At 51.9% G+C, this 14,727-nt stretch overlaps 1 long non-coding RNA gene across 1 annotated transcript; it reads right to left on the bottom strand.

Annotated features, from left to right (window-relative positions):
• Window positions 1-3,349: 3,349 nt before the first annotated feature.
• Window positions 3,350-9,255, bottom strand: LOC123393102. The gene is made up of 2 exons (XR_006607837.1): window positions 8,967-9,255; window positions 3,350-3,562 (listed from the first exon to the last, which is right to left on the bottom strand). It is a non-coding gene; the product is annotated as an uncharacterized LOC123393102 (long non-coding RNA).
• Between the last annotated feature and the right edge of the window lie 5,472 nt (window positions 9,256-14,727).

Below are 14,727 nucleotides of genomic sequence, written 5' to 3'. Positions count from 1 at the left end.
CTGAAATCACATTTTAAAAGTGCTCTCCCACAGCGTACCTGCTTGCAGTGTTAAGGTTTAACTTTTTACATTTGGGTTACACCGCACAGAGCAGATGCAATTTGTTTTCCAGGTGGCTGCCCGGTGACCAGCGCCATTTATCTTGACAGTGTATTTTCTTCTGGCTCCCTGAAAAGCTGCCTTTAGCTTCTACACATTCATTCACCCGTTTGACTATTCCTGGATGGGTCCTTGTTCCTCCGCTCAGTCTCCAGCCCCAGGCCCCCCTGGAGGCCCCCATGGTCCCTCCCTCCTATTATTTGTCCACTTAAGCTCCCACTTCCAGCCCACAGCTTTAGCTAAGAAGGCAGGCAGGGGAGTGTTGGTGCTGGGGGCTGTGGGAGGGGGGCTGGGAGCTTTCCCAACTGTGAATGGGATCCTGTTCATCCTCGGTGTGAGGCTCACTCTGGTTCAGGGAGGGAGGGTCCCCATCCTGGTCCCCAACCCCACACCTCTGTCTGTCTATCACGCCCTGGGCAGACCCCTGGAAGCTTCAGAGCCACACTCAGCCTGGCCGTGCACCTGCCGTTCCCTCCGCCCCAAATCCCTGTCCTCCCCATCTGCCTGACTGGATCTTATTTCTCCCCCAAGACTCAGCATTGGGTGCCTGCTCCACCCCCCACCGGGCCCCAGCACCCTCTGCTTACCTCCCCATTCCTTAGCCTTCTCATGGGAGCATAGGAACAGAGACCCCAACCCCAGCATGTCTGGCAGCCTTCAGGCACGCACACCAATGGCACAGAACAAGCCAAGGACGCACCGCTGCTCTAGACAGAGCGAGGCAAGGAGTCTTGGGAGCGCTTCTCCACTCCATGCATGGTATCCTCCCCATCTTATCCAATGGGTGGGTGGGTCTTGGGTTTTGACTCTCAAAGTCCCCTTCCTCCTCCTTGGAGCCAGGCCATTTGACCCCTTCACTCCTGCCTTTCTGCCAGCTTCACTGCTGGGCGGCCCAGGGGACTCTGATGCTGAGTGGGGAGGGGAAGACACTTTCAATCCTGCGGAGGGGGTGAGGAGAGGACGGCCTCCTGCCGGCAAGTCCCCTGGGCCGGATCACACCACACATATGTAACAAGCCAGTCCTGGGTGCGAGGCCCCTGTGGTCAAAGCCAAGTGCCTGCTCCAGGGAGCTCAGGGGCTGCTAGGGACACAGACAATACACAAGTTAGTACATATCATGAGAATACAAGTGGCGAAAAGTGCCACGAAAAGCTTACAAGGGAGACGAGGAAGAAGAGAAAGAGAAGGGGAAAAGTCAACGTGATTAGAAGCCAGACTGAGCTCTGCAAAGATGGGGAAAGGGTACAGCGGGCAGAAGGACCCGCTGAGGGGAAAGACGGGAAGGAGTTCGAAGTGTTTTCAGAGGTGGCAAGAAGGCGGCAAGAAGGAGCTCAAAGAAGGGCACACACAGAGGGAGGGATGGAAGGGTCTGGAAGCACCAGTGACCACCTCGCCTTCCTTCCATGAACAGGAAACGGATCCGCATTGCAAAGGCGCCCCTGGCGGCCAAGTGAGGAAGAGTCCCTAGCGGGACAAGGGCAGAAGCTGGGGAGTTTGCCCTCACCTAGATGCCCAGGCAAGAGGGCCAAAGGCCAGAACCAGGGAGCTGATGGCGGAGGACAGGAGAAGTGGCAGAACCCAGGATGTATTCTGTGGGGTCTATAGGATTTGCTGATGCAGTCAGCAGGATGGCACCAGTTTCATTGCGAAGATGGACGTGCCCTTCAACCAGAAAGCAGTAATTGGGAGGAGAGGGTTTGCAGGGTCAGCACTCAAGGCTTCTATTCTGGATATTTCAGTCGAGAAGCCTGTCAGACAAAGGCAGGTCGAGTGCGTTGCCTGATGAGTCTGGAGCAAGGGGAAAGATCCAGGGTAGCCATGAGCTTGGAGTTGTCCCCATGAAGAGATACTCGAAGCTGCAGGAGGTCTCCCAGGGGAGAAGTCCCGCTCAAAACAGGCAGGACCACCTGCGTGACCAGAAGCTCCCTTCCATTGCCAGCCTCCCCCATACCCGACAGAGGAACTGGGAGGGGGTAGGAGGCAGGAAAATCCCTTCTACCACACATGCCCGTCTGGGGCATATCTGTGTCCAGGTCTCCCGTGCCCGCCCTCAGCCCCTCCTCGCCAGCTGCCCTGTCCTCTCTTGGGCCACTTGCCCAGACCCCCATCCCCCTGCACTCCCAGCCAGCAGCCCATTCTTAGATCTCTCGCCCTGCACAAGACCCTTAATGTCTTCCTTCTTTGTCTCTCCTACCACATGCATGGCTGGTCCCCACCCAGTAGCCTAGACCTCCTGACCCACCCCATCTACCCCTGTGGACACCACTTCAGGCTCAGCAAGATCCCGTGAGCTCAACCATCCTTTTGCTGAACCCCGAGTGCTTTCCTACACACACACGCCTCCCCTGACCACATTCTGGAACCACCAACCTCTCCTTTGGATGAGCTCAGCTTCCACCCACCAAACCCATCCTGAGACAGCCCTTGTCCCCCTGCGCTTTCCATCTCCCACTGGAGGCACCTGCGTGTTCATGGCCGCCTCTGCTACAACCACTCCTCAATGTGCAGCTGCCAAGAGCGGCAGGTAGACCTTCCCGACCTCTGTCCGCAGAGTCAAAGGCACAGCCACAACCACAGCTGGAAGGGACCTGAGAGAAATGGCGTTCTGAGCTTTCTAGGCTCTATGGTTCAAGGTAGCACAACACAGGGGGAAGAGCAGAAGGCAAAGTGAGCCGACCCACAGCTTCATCTCAGGCCCCATTCTCCCAGATTCTCGGCATCGCCCGCCTGGGGGCTACAGACCCCCTTTCAAGTACTTTCCAAATGCTCATCTTGCATTGCTTTGGGTCCCTTTGCCCGGCTCTGGGTATCCGCTGACTCTCTCTCACGGCAGAATCCTGGCAGCAGAGGCTTGAATACGCACTGGGTTATTGTCTCGTTCAGCAAAATGTCAGGAGCAGGCAGCCCAGGCTTGGAGCCGCAGCCCTGTGATGCCATCAGGAGCCCAGGCTCATCCTGGGTTTTGGCCCCAGCATTCCTAGCGTTTGTCCTGCCTCTCACGCTTGCTGTCGTCGCTGCAAGGTGGCGGCTGCGCCTCCCGGCCTCCCAGCCACGTGCCAAGTGGCAAGAAAGGGGAGGGGAAGGGGGCCCAAATGGCCTTCTCCTGAGAGAATTCCCTTCTGTTCAAGAAGGGATGCTCTCCCCAGGGATTCCTCCTTAGCCAGAATCACATGGCCACCTTGGCCACAAAGGACACTGGGAAATGATGTGGTTTTCCAGACTCTATCACAGAGAAAGGAAATTGGGAGACTTGAGGGAGTCAATCTTTAATATTTGTCACAACCATAAAAGGATTTCATTGGTTTATGTAGTCAAGGTGTCCAGGCTTCAGGTCTTGGTGCATCCAGAAGCTCATCCAGACTCCATCTTCTGCTCGCCATCTGCCCATTCACGTCCTGTCAGGATCCCTCTGGTGGCACCAGGAGCCCCAGGTTTGCATCATCCTCCCCCCTGGAAGTCGCAACTGAAAAGGAATCTCATTTTACTAGTTGTTCCAGCAAAAACCGCACGGTTGAATCACATTGGCCCTACCTTGGTCACTGGTCCCCTCTTGAACCAATCACCACAGTCAGAAGATGGAATGTTACGAGCTGGACATCCGTCTTGCCTTCCCCATCCAGTTCCTGGATCTAGGGATGGAGTCAACCTCATATATCCTGTGGACTGGAAGCGGAGGGGCGGCGGTTCCAAAAGACCTACCTCTGAATAAGGTAGAGCAGATGCCCCCATAAGCATCAATGACCAAGACCTCGAGCTCCCACCCTTGCCTTCCCCGACTAGTCTCGTCCTATCCTTCTACCTCTCCGACCTCATCTTCAGTTCTGGGTCCTTCTCGCAGCTTGGACCCCACAAGGCTGGTTTCTGTGGGGATCTGAACTTGACCATCCAAAGCTTCCATGAACAGGCACTTGCAGTCCTGTGACCTCACGGTCATCCTCATGTTTATGACCCCCAGATACATTTCCCCAACCTAGATCTTGCCATGGAGCTCCAGATCTGCTGAAGGAGCTAATTTTTACTATTTGCTGCAGCCATAAAATCACATGACATCAAAGTTCCCGTCCTACCCATGTTACATGGACAGTTCTGCGATATTCGATAGAGTCATAATGTCATGCAACCGGCACCACCCTTCGTCCCCAAAGCCCTTGCCATCTTGTCAGACTGGAACTCTGTCGTGACACACTAACTTCTCACTCCCTCTTTCCCCAGTCCCTGGCACCCACCTTCCTATTTTCTGCCTCTGTGATTTTGACTAGTCTAAATACGTCATGTAAGTAGAATCATACGGTGTTGGTCGTTTTGTGGCTTCCTTCACTGAGCACCAAGAACTCAAGGTCCATCCATGTTGTAGCGTATGGCAGGATCTCCTTCCTTTTTAAGCCTGAATAATATTCCGGCGTGAGGAGGCTGCACATTTGCTTATCCATTCATTCATCTCTCAGGGGCATGGGGGTGGTTGGCGCATTTTAACTACCTTGGATATTGCTGTGGTGAACATGGGTGTACAGTTATCTCTCCAAGACCCCGCTTTCCATTCTTTGGGGTGGAGCCCCAGAAATGGAGTTGCCAAACCATCTGGTGATTCTATTTTCCATTACTGGAGGAGCCGCCATACTGTTTCCCACAGCAGCTCCACCATTTTACCTTCCTGCCAACAGTGCCCACAGGTTGCAATTTCTCCACATCCTTGCCAGCACTTGTTTTTGGTTTGTTTAATAAAAGTCATCCTAATGGGTGTGAGGTGGTATCTCATTGGAGTTTGGATCGGCCTCTCCCAGATTTGAGCGATGTTGAGCATTTCTGCACGTCCTCATTGGCCATTTGTAGGTCTTCTCTGGAGAAACCTCTATTCAAGTCCTTTGCCCATTTTTTAATCAGGCTGGGTTTTTGTTTGTTTTGTTTTGTTTGAGTAGGCGCTGTGCTGGGAGCCCAACATGGGGAATGAACTCACGACCCTAAGATCAGCCTTGAGATCGAGATCTGAACTGAGGGTGCCTGGGTGGCTCAGTGGGTTGGGCCGCTGCCTTCAGCTCAGGTCATGATCTCAGGGTGCTGGGATCGAGTCCCGCATCGGGCTCTCTGCTCAGCAGGGAGCCTGCTTCCTCCTCTCTCTCTCTCTGCCTGCCTCTCTGCCTACTTGTGATCTCTGTCTGTCAAATAAATAAATAAAATCTTTAAAAAAAAAAAAAGATCTGAACTGAGATCAAGAGTCAGACACTTAACCAACTAAGCTACCCAGGTGCCCCTGTTTGTTTGTTTTTTTAATTTTAGAAGTTTTGGGGGTTCTCTGTGTGTTCTGGGTGTTAATATCTTATCAGATATAAAATTTATAAATATTTTCTCACATGTGGGCTGTCCTTTTACTCTGTTGATGCTGGTTTTTTTTTTATTTTTAAATTTATTTATTTATTTGACAGACAGAAATCACAAGTAGGCAGAAAGGCAGGCAGAGAGAGAAGAAGGGAAGCAGGCTCCCTGCCGAGCAGAGAGCCCAACGTGGGGCTCGATCTCAGGACCCTGGAATCATGACCTGAGCCAAAGGCAGAGGCTTTAACCTGATGAGCTACCCAGGCACCCCTGGTGCTGGGTTTTGATGCAGAAAATTTTTAATTTTCAGAGCTCCCCAGGATGGGCAGCCAGGATGCAAACTCAGGCCATGTGAATGCAGAATGCAAGTTCTTAACTACGGACAGATAGACAGATGGACAGGTGACGAAGGGATGGATGGTGGATGATGGAGGGAGGCTGGGAGGGGGAACAAAGGAATAGTCAGGGGGATTCCATGAGAGCCTTCTGGAACTCCAGCTACAACCCAGCCACACCCCACCTGCCCCCTCCCCCCAACACACCTGAGCGAGGGTGAGGTGTGGAACCCCATCACCTCAGGCACACAATCAAAGGGGAACTCAAAACAAGTTAAATAGTATTTTGTGATATTTGTATTAATCAGTCAAAACAATAAATCATGGTGGACAAAATACCCACCACTTAAATAAAGATAGGATCTAAACCAGCCTTTGTGTGACCTCACCCACCTCCCCTTGGTCAGGGCCCCACCTACCAACACCCCCCCCCCCCGCCACCGCCCCACCACTTCACCTCCGCGGCTGACCTGAGGCCAGCAATGGAGGGTCATGAGGGACAGATTGGAGAGAGAAAGGGAAGACAGGGTCAGGGTTGCTGGGCTCTGCTCAGCCTCCAGTCCTGGCCACAGTCACTGCCCAAAGACACCCCCACCCCCACCATCCACCCCCCCGCTCCCAACCCCCAAGGCCCAGGCTGTGGCTTCTCTGGGTGTCATCCTTGAAGCCACCACAGGGAGGAGCCCGCGAGCTGCCTTTGGTCTCTGGGTTTCCGAGGAAGGGGGCGACCAAAGGGACACCTATCATGCCACCCTGGGCCCCCTACCACACCCCCCAGCTGACTCCCAGTGCCCCACGGCTGGCCCAATGCCAGCTATCTTTAGTGTATTCTTCCATGAAACCCCTCACACCCATCCCCATAGGAAATGTCATTTCCTCCAGTTTTGTGGAAAAAGAAACCGAAGCCCAGAGAAGGAGAGAACAAGCATTCGAGCATGTCTAAGGGCTAAGGGAGCAAAAGTCCCATCTTGCAAAGTTGGAGATCAAGGCTGAGCATGACCAAGTGACCCAGCTCCCATCACGTGGCCAGGCGGGACAGAGCCAGTGAGGGAAGGCTGGCTTTGTCTGAGAGCAAGCCCCGTGTTCTTTCTGTGCCCTCATGCCCCCCACTGGGACCCCCACCTGCGAGGCCCCAAGTCTTGGCCTCAAAACTCAGGTCCAAATAGAAGGCTCTAGCAAGTGGGAGTCAGGAGTTCTTTCTCTCCCCTCCCTCCAGGTGCTGACATTGGGTAAGGTGCGTCCCCTGTCTGTGCCAGGCCTGTCTCAGGACCCCCATAGACTTGGGGCCACACGGAGAAACCAGACGTGGCCTCCTCCCCAGCACACGGAGCCTGAGGAGCCGCTGAGGGAATAGAAAGGCAGTAGGAAAAAAGAATGAAAACAACCCTCAGAGTGCTCGGGCTCCCAGCCTCCCGCCCCCTGCCACGGTTTTCTCTTCATTGGGGGAGAGACCTCAGACACCCCTGACGACCTTCCAGCAAAATGTTCGGGGACTTGAGGGTCACGAGCTCACAAGCTGGGCTATTTCACCCAGCTTCTGGATAACTAACAGTTCCGATGAACAGAGTTGCCCTGCCCATATGGGGAGGGCCGACCTCAGAGCAAAGGTGAGGGTCCCAGCTCAACGCTGGAAACTGCTGGAAACGGCTGGAAACTGCTGATAGACTTCGCTCTCACTTTTTCCCAGAGCTGCGCTGGGAGGGAGCATTACCACCTGACACGGGTCAACAGTGGGGAAGACACTCTGACCCCAGCCTGCTGGGCAGCTGGCTGCCTTAGTTAGACGTCACTTGACTGCCGCTGGCCTTTGTCAGTCAGGGATCCACAGGCCCTTAGAGCTGATGTGAGATATCCCTGGCCCCCCCCCACCCCTGCTATTATTCATTCAACAATGCCACCACAGGCCAATCAGACAGACCCAGTCTCATCCTTCAGGGCGTTCATGCTCCAGTGATGAAAACCAATTTTGAGCAAGCAGTTAAGGTGCTGGGTTCTAGGATTCTGGCAGAGTACACAGGAGCCATGTGCATTTGGGTTAGGACACAATGCCCAGAGAAAGCACAGTTTAAGCCAAAACCTAAAGCATAGGTAGCAGTTGGCCAGAGATGGGGAGGAGAAAGAGTAAGTCAGGTGGACGGAGTAGCATATACAAAGGTCCTGGGGCATGAGAACATGGGCTGATCAAGACAAAGGAGGATGGTCCCTAGTGCTGCAGCACAGGCCAGCGGGCAGCAATCGACTTCCAGAGGGTCTTGCCAGTCGTGTTGTGGAGTCTCAATGCCATCCGGAGGGTGGCAGGAAACCCCTGATGGTCTTTAAGCAGAAAAATAATGTGACCAGTTGGCTTTCAAAGCAGGTTGTCCCAGGCAGCTCCAGCACTACCCAGAGATGACACCAAAGTGGCAGGAAGTGTCAACAGATCATTTTGTTAAAGTCTATAATCACACTTTCGAGCAAAAAAAAAAAGAGCCTCTGAGGTAGACTGAACATGCCGTAAGTTTAAATCCTCAAGTATCAGATTCCAATCTTTGAAGGACTGACAAAAACTCTAGAGAAGTGGCTTCCTAAATAACTCGAATTGCTGTCCCAGAAATATGACTCAGCTGTAACCACAAGAACACAAGTCAGAACCAAAGCTGGGCCGGTTGGCACAGCTGCGTGTTGGCACAGCCCCTCTGACCTTCTGTGTCTAAGTCTATAAATTAGATACTGGAGGTGCCCTTGGGCCAGGAGAATCTTCTGGCCTTTCCTGTTGGGCTGACCACCTCCCGCCCCAGGCCCTCCGCCCCTCCTGCCAGCGGCCCTTGACTCCAGTAGAGTTGCTCCTTCTTAAAAACACTCTGCCCACCGCCGCCCCCGCTCCTGGGCACCCTACCTTTTGATCTGTTCTCAACACCACAGCTCTCTGCCTCCACTTCCTCAGCTCCCCCTGCCTCACCACCTCCCACCCCGAGCTGCTAACGCACCCGACGCCCAGAGACCTTCACTTCCCCAACACCCACCGGAGGCACGGCTGACCACTTCTTCAAAGGCCCTCACCTCGGGGTCTCAGACCTGCTTGGTTTCCTCCCAGGCCTCCCCCTGCTCCCTCCTCCCCACCCCCACCCCGCACCCTGTCCCTGCAGTAGCATTTCCCTCCAGGACCCCCGTAGGCTAACACCTTGGTTACCACCAGCCGCCCCCTCCATCCCGCCTCCCTGGCTGGGGAAACCTGCTTCCCACCTGCAGCTGCAAATGCCAGATGCTCCGTTCCCCAGGATCCCTGGCCTCCAGGTGATAGCGGGGACCTGCCTGGGCCAAAGGGGACAAGCAGCAGAGCCCTGGTGGGTGTTGCCATCTGGCAACCGGGAGGGAAGCGGAGACGCTGCCCCCTGCTTGCCCCAGACCGTGGCCCCATCCCATCCCACAGCACGGACCCCGAGGTGCCCTGGAGGCTTCTGCTTCTTCCAGGCCCCACTCCAGTGAGCTTTCGAGGAGGTAGAGCCCGGGGCCACCTCCTGTGTGCACGTGACACGCACGTGTACATATGCTTGATGTGCAAATGCCTATTCCTGTCCCCAGCAGAAACTACAGTCCCAGCCCCAAACCCCTGCCGCCTGTGTTGGAAAGGGGAAGTGGGAGTCAGGGAGCCCCTAAGTGGAGGGTAGAGTCGGGGGAGGGGGAGACCTGAGGCAGAACTAGGGCCTGGTATCCGGATTCCTCCCAATCCCACCCTTCTTCCCATCCCAAGCCTCTGAGCCTTTGTTCATGCTGTTCCTTCAACCTGGAACCCTTCCCACCTCCCACCTCCCCTGGAGAACACGCTCTGGCTTGACCTTCCATAGGATTTTTTCCTTTCTTTAACAGATATCCAAGACTCTGGACGGGCATCCCTGCTCCGGGAGGCCTCACTGAATGGGTCTGAATGAAGCCCCTGCAGCTCCAGCTTTGTCACTGAGGTTTGGCGGTGGCTGTTGAGTTTTCCGTCCCCAACACCCAGCGCTCAGGGTCACACTCAGGAAATCCTGGCCGCCTACTCAGTGTGCAAGGATGACTCTTACCTAACATCTCCCCTCCCCTCGAAATTCCACCCCGCGATCCCATGCTCAGACTCAAACATTTGGGGAGGTTCCACGTTCTCAGACAGCTGAGCTGGGGGGCACCGCTTGATACAGGCTGGTGCTTTATCCCAAATACACCTGTACTCTGAATCCTGCCCCACGACCCTTACACGTTTTGCTTTTGCAATCTCCTCCTCTGCCCAGAAGGAGGAGATGTTCTTATCTTCCCTTCGACTGTAAGGAAGCCGACTCGCAGGGTCAGGTCACGTGCCCCGGGCCACCTTGCTAGAGCTGGGATCTGAGTTCAAGCCTCAGACGAATATAGAAAATTCAAACCACCTTAAAGCCCACAACCGAGGGGCAATCTATCTGTTAACGTTTTGGTGAATATCTCCATCACGTGTTGGCAGCCAAGGCATCAAACAGGTAAGCCATGAGTCAGAGACACCCGTTGGGTTGTCTACCTTGCTCTCCAGCTCAGCATTTTGTAAATTTTTTTTAAAGATTTTTTATTTATTTACTTGACAGACAGAGATCACAAGTAGGCAGAGAGGCAGGCAGAGAGGGAGGGAGAAGCAGGCTCCCTGCTGAGCAGAGAGTCCAATGCGGGGCTCTATCCCAGGACCCTGGGATCATGACCTGAGCCGAAGGCAGAGGCTTTAACCCACTGAGCCACCCAGGTGCCCCTTGTAAATTATTTTTTTTAAACTAATTGTTTATTAATATCACACTCAAATTTATAAATCCAGTGATCCTTGAAAAACAGAGATCTGGTTATCCCAGACTCTTATGTTTTCAAGGCAACAGTTGGCTCGTCCTAAGGACCAGCTGCCCACTTCATATGGGACAAACCTCTCCATTTTGCCACAAGCCCCACCATTTCCTGTTGTGCCCTCATTTCGCTTACCATCCTGCCCCATGTCAGGCTGACAACCTCTCTCTAGGCATCTACAAGAGCTAACATTTATCAAAAACCTACAACAGGCCAACCCACCTCTCAAACGCACTTGACATGGGTTAACTTCTTTCATTCTCAAAGTAATGATATGAAGTAGGCATTATTATTATGCCCATTTTGCAGATAAGGCAACTGGATTAATTGCCCAAGACCACAGTGAGAGCCAGGCAGCCTGGCCCCAGAGTCTGCCGCTGACCCCCGTTCTATCTGTAAACACTCCCACACTCAGCCCTAGGTTGTTCCATAGCAATTCGTATAGTCTAGGATCATCTGTATCATAAAAACAAGAGAAACTAAAAAGTCAAGACTTACCCCAGAAAATAGCAAGCGTGGACATTTGCTGCCTTTTCTATCCAGTTTTTCTTCCTTCAAGGAACTGCCCTTCTTCTGGCAGTTCTGGTGGGACTATCCCCCCTCTCACCTCCCTCCTTACCAGGAGGCTGAGCATGTGACCCAGTCCTGACCAATCATGGCATTCCTCCTATGATATTATAGGGATTGGTCCAGAGATGGGCATGTGACCTGGGTCTAGCCAATCAGAGACTTTCCTGGGATTTTTTTTTTTTTTTGTAAGATGTCTTTCCAAAGTCAAAGGTGATCTGATGTGAACCTGGCACTGTTTGTGGCTGGGCTGGCTGTCCTATGGACAAAACCCATCTTAGAAGGAAATAGCTCAGACAGAGCTGAGAATGAGAGAGAGAGAGGGGCGCAAGAGAATGAGAGAGAGAGAGAGAGACATCTTAAGTCTCTGATGTCTATATCTGCAAGGTCATCCACATCCCTGACTCTCCAGGAACTGAGCCAGTAAATCCCAGTTTAAGCTAGACTGAGTTACATTTACTGAAAACCAAAAGATGCTTGAATTCTACATCCTCATTATTCTCTCCAATGACTCACACAGGCCCATCATCAGGACTCAGCACAATTTATTAACTATTCAGTCCCTGATGAATGTTTGACTCTTCCCAAATTCCCCTGTCACCAATGGGTTGCTGGGAAAAGGCTTCATGGGCTCATCCTCTTCCATATGTGTGCAATTATCTCACTAGAGGAAACTTCCAGACATGATCTTGGACATCAAAGTGTATTCGGCTGCCCTTGACCTCAACCCCTGCCTTTGACATACTGAGCCATGGACCATTCCCCAGATTCAGCTTCCTCCTGTCCCTCTGTGCTACAGGCTCCCAGTAAGTCTTGCGGCCAAACCTGCAAGGAATGACAGGTCAGAGGGATATCAGGCATGTTTGGAAAGCTCCCTCCAAAGCCCCATGTGCAGCTGGGGTCTCACAGCCCAGATCTTCAATAGTCCCAAGATTCAGGGGTGTCCATCTGCCAGGCAGAGGCTCCCTCTAGTTCCAAGTCATGAGAAAGAATGAGAAATCAGAGAAAATTAAGAAAGGGAGGGACTTGAGAGATGATTCATCCCAGACACACACCCTACCCTCTACCTGCAATGTCCCATCCAGCCCAGATAACTCAACCATGTGCCCCATGTGGCCCAAGATTTTTGTCTGTCTTATGCCAATGCCAAGAACAGCATGTGGTATATAGTGGATGTATATATATCTACTGAATTGATGGATGGATGATGGAATCAATGGAAGGTTTACTGCAACTGTGCAGCCAGTTGTGGGTTCAAGGGCAGGTTCTGTCCCTTACTCTGTTAAGACCCTCTCTCTGCAGATCTCTTAACCCACATGTAAAGGAGGTCATTGATTTAGACCATCCCTAAGCTCTTTCCAGCTCTCTTGTTCTCAAGTTAGCTATCTCCAACAGGTGAGGAATTCTGAGCTTTGGGGCCACAGAAAGCAACACCTACATGGTTTTACTACAGTTGGATCCAAGTCCTGGACCTTTCCTACTTTTTGCCCGAAGGGTGGGCAAGTCATTAAACTTCTTTCCAAATGTTTGAAATGATGCTTGCCTAAGTTTAGAGTGAGAATGAAGTCAGACGATGCAGAATCTGAGCTTGCCTCTTCCTGGCTGTGTGATCTTGAGCAAGTAACTTAACCCCTCTGAACTCAGCTTCCACATATGTAAAACAGGGATAGTAATACACTTCATGGGGCTATGGAAAAGGTTCAATGAAAGGATGTGCAAGCACTTAGCACAGTGCCTGGCATGTAATGAGCTCTCCATTAAATGCTGGTGGTGGAGGTTGTCTAAAGACCTCCTAGATACCGTATCTGGAGACTGCTGTGTGTTGTCCCATAACCAACTATGGACGCCACATAGTTCACATGGAAGAAGCAGAGATCAGTTTCAGGGAAAACGGCTGACCTCAGGCCAGAAAGAGCCTCAGGCAGAAGGCTTTTAAAGAAGCTCTTCCCAGGGCGCCTGTGTGGCTCAGTGGGTTAACGCCTCTGCCTTTGGCTCAGGTCATGATCCCAGGGTCCTGGGATCAAGCCCTACATCCGGCTCTCTGCTTAGCAGGGAGCCTGCTTCCTCCTCTCTCTCTGCCTGCCTCTCCGCCTACTTGTGATCTCTGCCTGTCAAATAAATAAATAAAATCTTTAAAAAAGAAAAAGAAGAAGAAGTGGAAGTAGAAGAAGAAGAAGAAGAAGAAGCTCTTCCCATCTTCATCCTTCTTCCTACCCAAAATTCAGGCACAATGGCTGTAGATCAGGCAGCCACTTTGGGCCATAGGGAGACCTTGAGGATAAAAGCAAAAAGTTAGAGGGATCCTGGATCCCTGATTCCCAGAGTTCTATGAAAACAGTCCTATATTACCTGCCCCAGGCTTCCTTCTCATAAGAGATAAATATACCTCTAATTTCTTTAAACCACTATTTGGGTTTTCTCTTTCATATAAAGAAATACAATTTTATCTGCCCCCATTTTGCAGATGACCAAAAACAAACAAACAAACAAACAAACAAAAAACAAAAACAGGCTCAGGTGGGAGAAATTCACAGAGTTAGCCAGGGCTGACTTGGGATTTGAATCCAGGGCCTCATGGTTCCTCTTCTATTAAATCTACCAAACCCATTGCCACCCACAATGAGAGGGTCCTTCCTTCCCAGACTACTTGTACACAGCTGTTAACATGAACAGGGTTGGAGGGGCAGAGAATGGAGAGATGCAATCACAGAAGAATTCACAGAGAAAGTAGTGTTTGAGTCGAGTCTTAGAGAATGAGTTAGTCATAATAACTGAACCATTTGACCAGCCCTTCAGACAGAAAGGGAAGCCCCAGATGCCAGCCTGTGTCCCAAGGCAAGGTACATCCACTGGGGCTGGTGCAGCATTAGGACACATTTCAGGGGTCTCCAAGACCACCCTCAGTTTCAGTGATTCACCTGGAGGACTCACAAAACTCCACACAAAGTCTTACCTATAACTATGATCTATGACACCAAAAGGGTAGAAAGCAAACCCAGCAAAAGTGCCTGGGGTGAGGTCCGCAGGAAGCTAGCGTGAGGATCCAAGAAACCTCTTCCAATGGAGTCACACAGGAGACACTAAATCTCCAGTAGCAAAGCATGCAAATGCATGGGGGGTGCTGTCAACCCAGGAGGCTCAGAAGAAACTCAGCCTCCCAGGTGTTTACTGGGGGCTGGTCATGTAGGCACCCTCTGCCCAACATACATCCAACTTGCAGACTCCCAGAAGGAAAGCAGGTGTTTGCCATAACCCACAGTGTTTGCACAGTTTAGGTTCAGCGAGCCTCTCTCCTCAGGGAACAGCAGGAACCCTCCAGAAACCCAAGTTCCCAGACAGCAGCCAAAGGCCAAACTTGCAAGTGGGCCTTGTAATGGATCACAGTCCTGGTCCTGCTGTGTTAACTCTTCTACATGGGGAATGACACCTTCCTTCCCATTTCTGTTTTTGTTGTTGTTGTTGTTGTTGTTTTCCCATTTCTGTTTTTGAAGTGACCCAGGAAATGGGTTTTCATGTCTAGGACCCAGACATGGAAAGAAAAATAAAGTTTCCTATGGAGACCGTTTCAACAAGTTTCTTTAAGAATGACCTTGAGTTAGGCATG

This window comes from Mustela putorius, unplaced genomic scaffold (genome assembly GCF_011764305.1).
Source record: "Mustela putorius furo isolate JIRA1106 unplaced genomic scaffold, ASM1176430v1.1 tig00000738_pilon_pilon_pilon, whole genome shotgun sequence".
NCBI classification, from domain to species: domain Eukaryota; kingdom Metazoa; phylum Chordata; class Mammalia; order Carnivora; family Mustelidae; genus Mustela; species Mustela putorius.
This window is presented reverse-complemented; position numbering and strand designations above follow the sequence as displayed.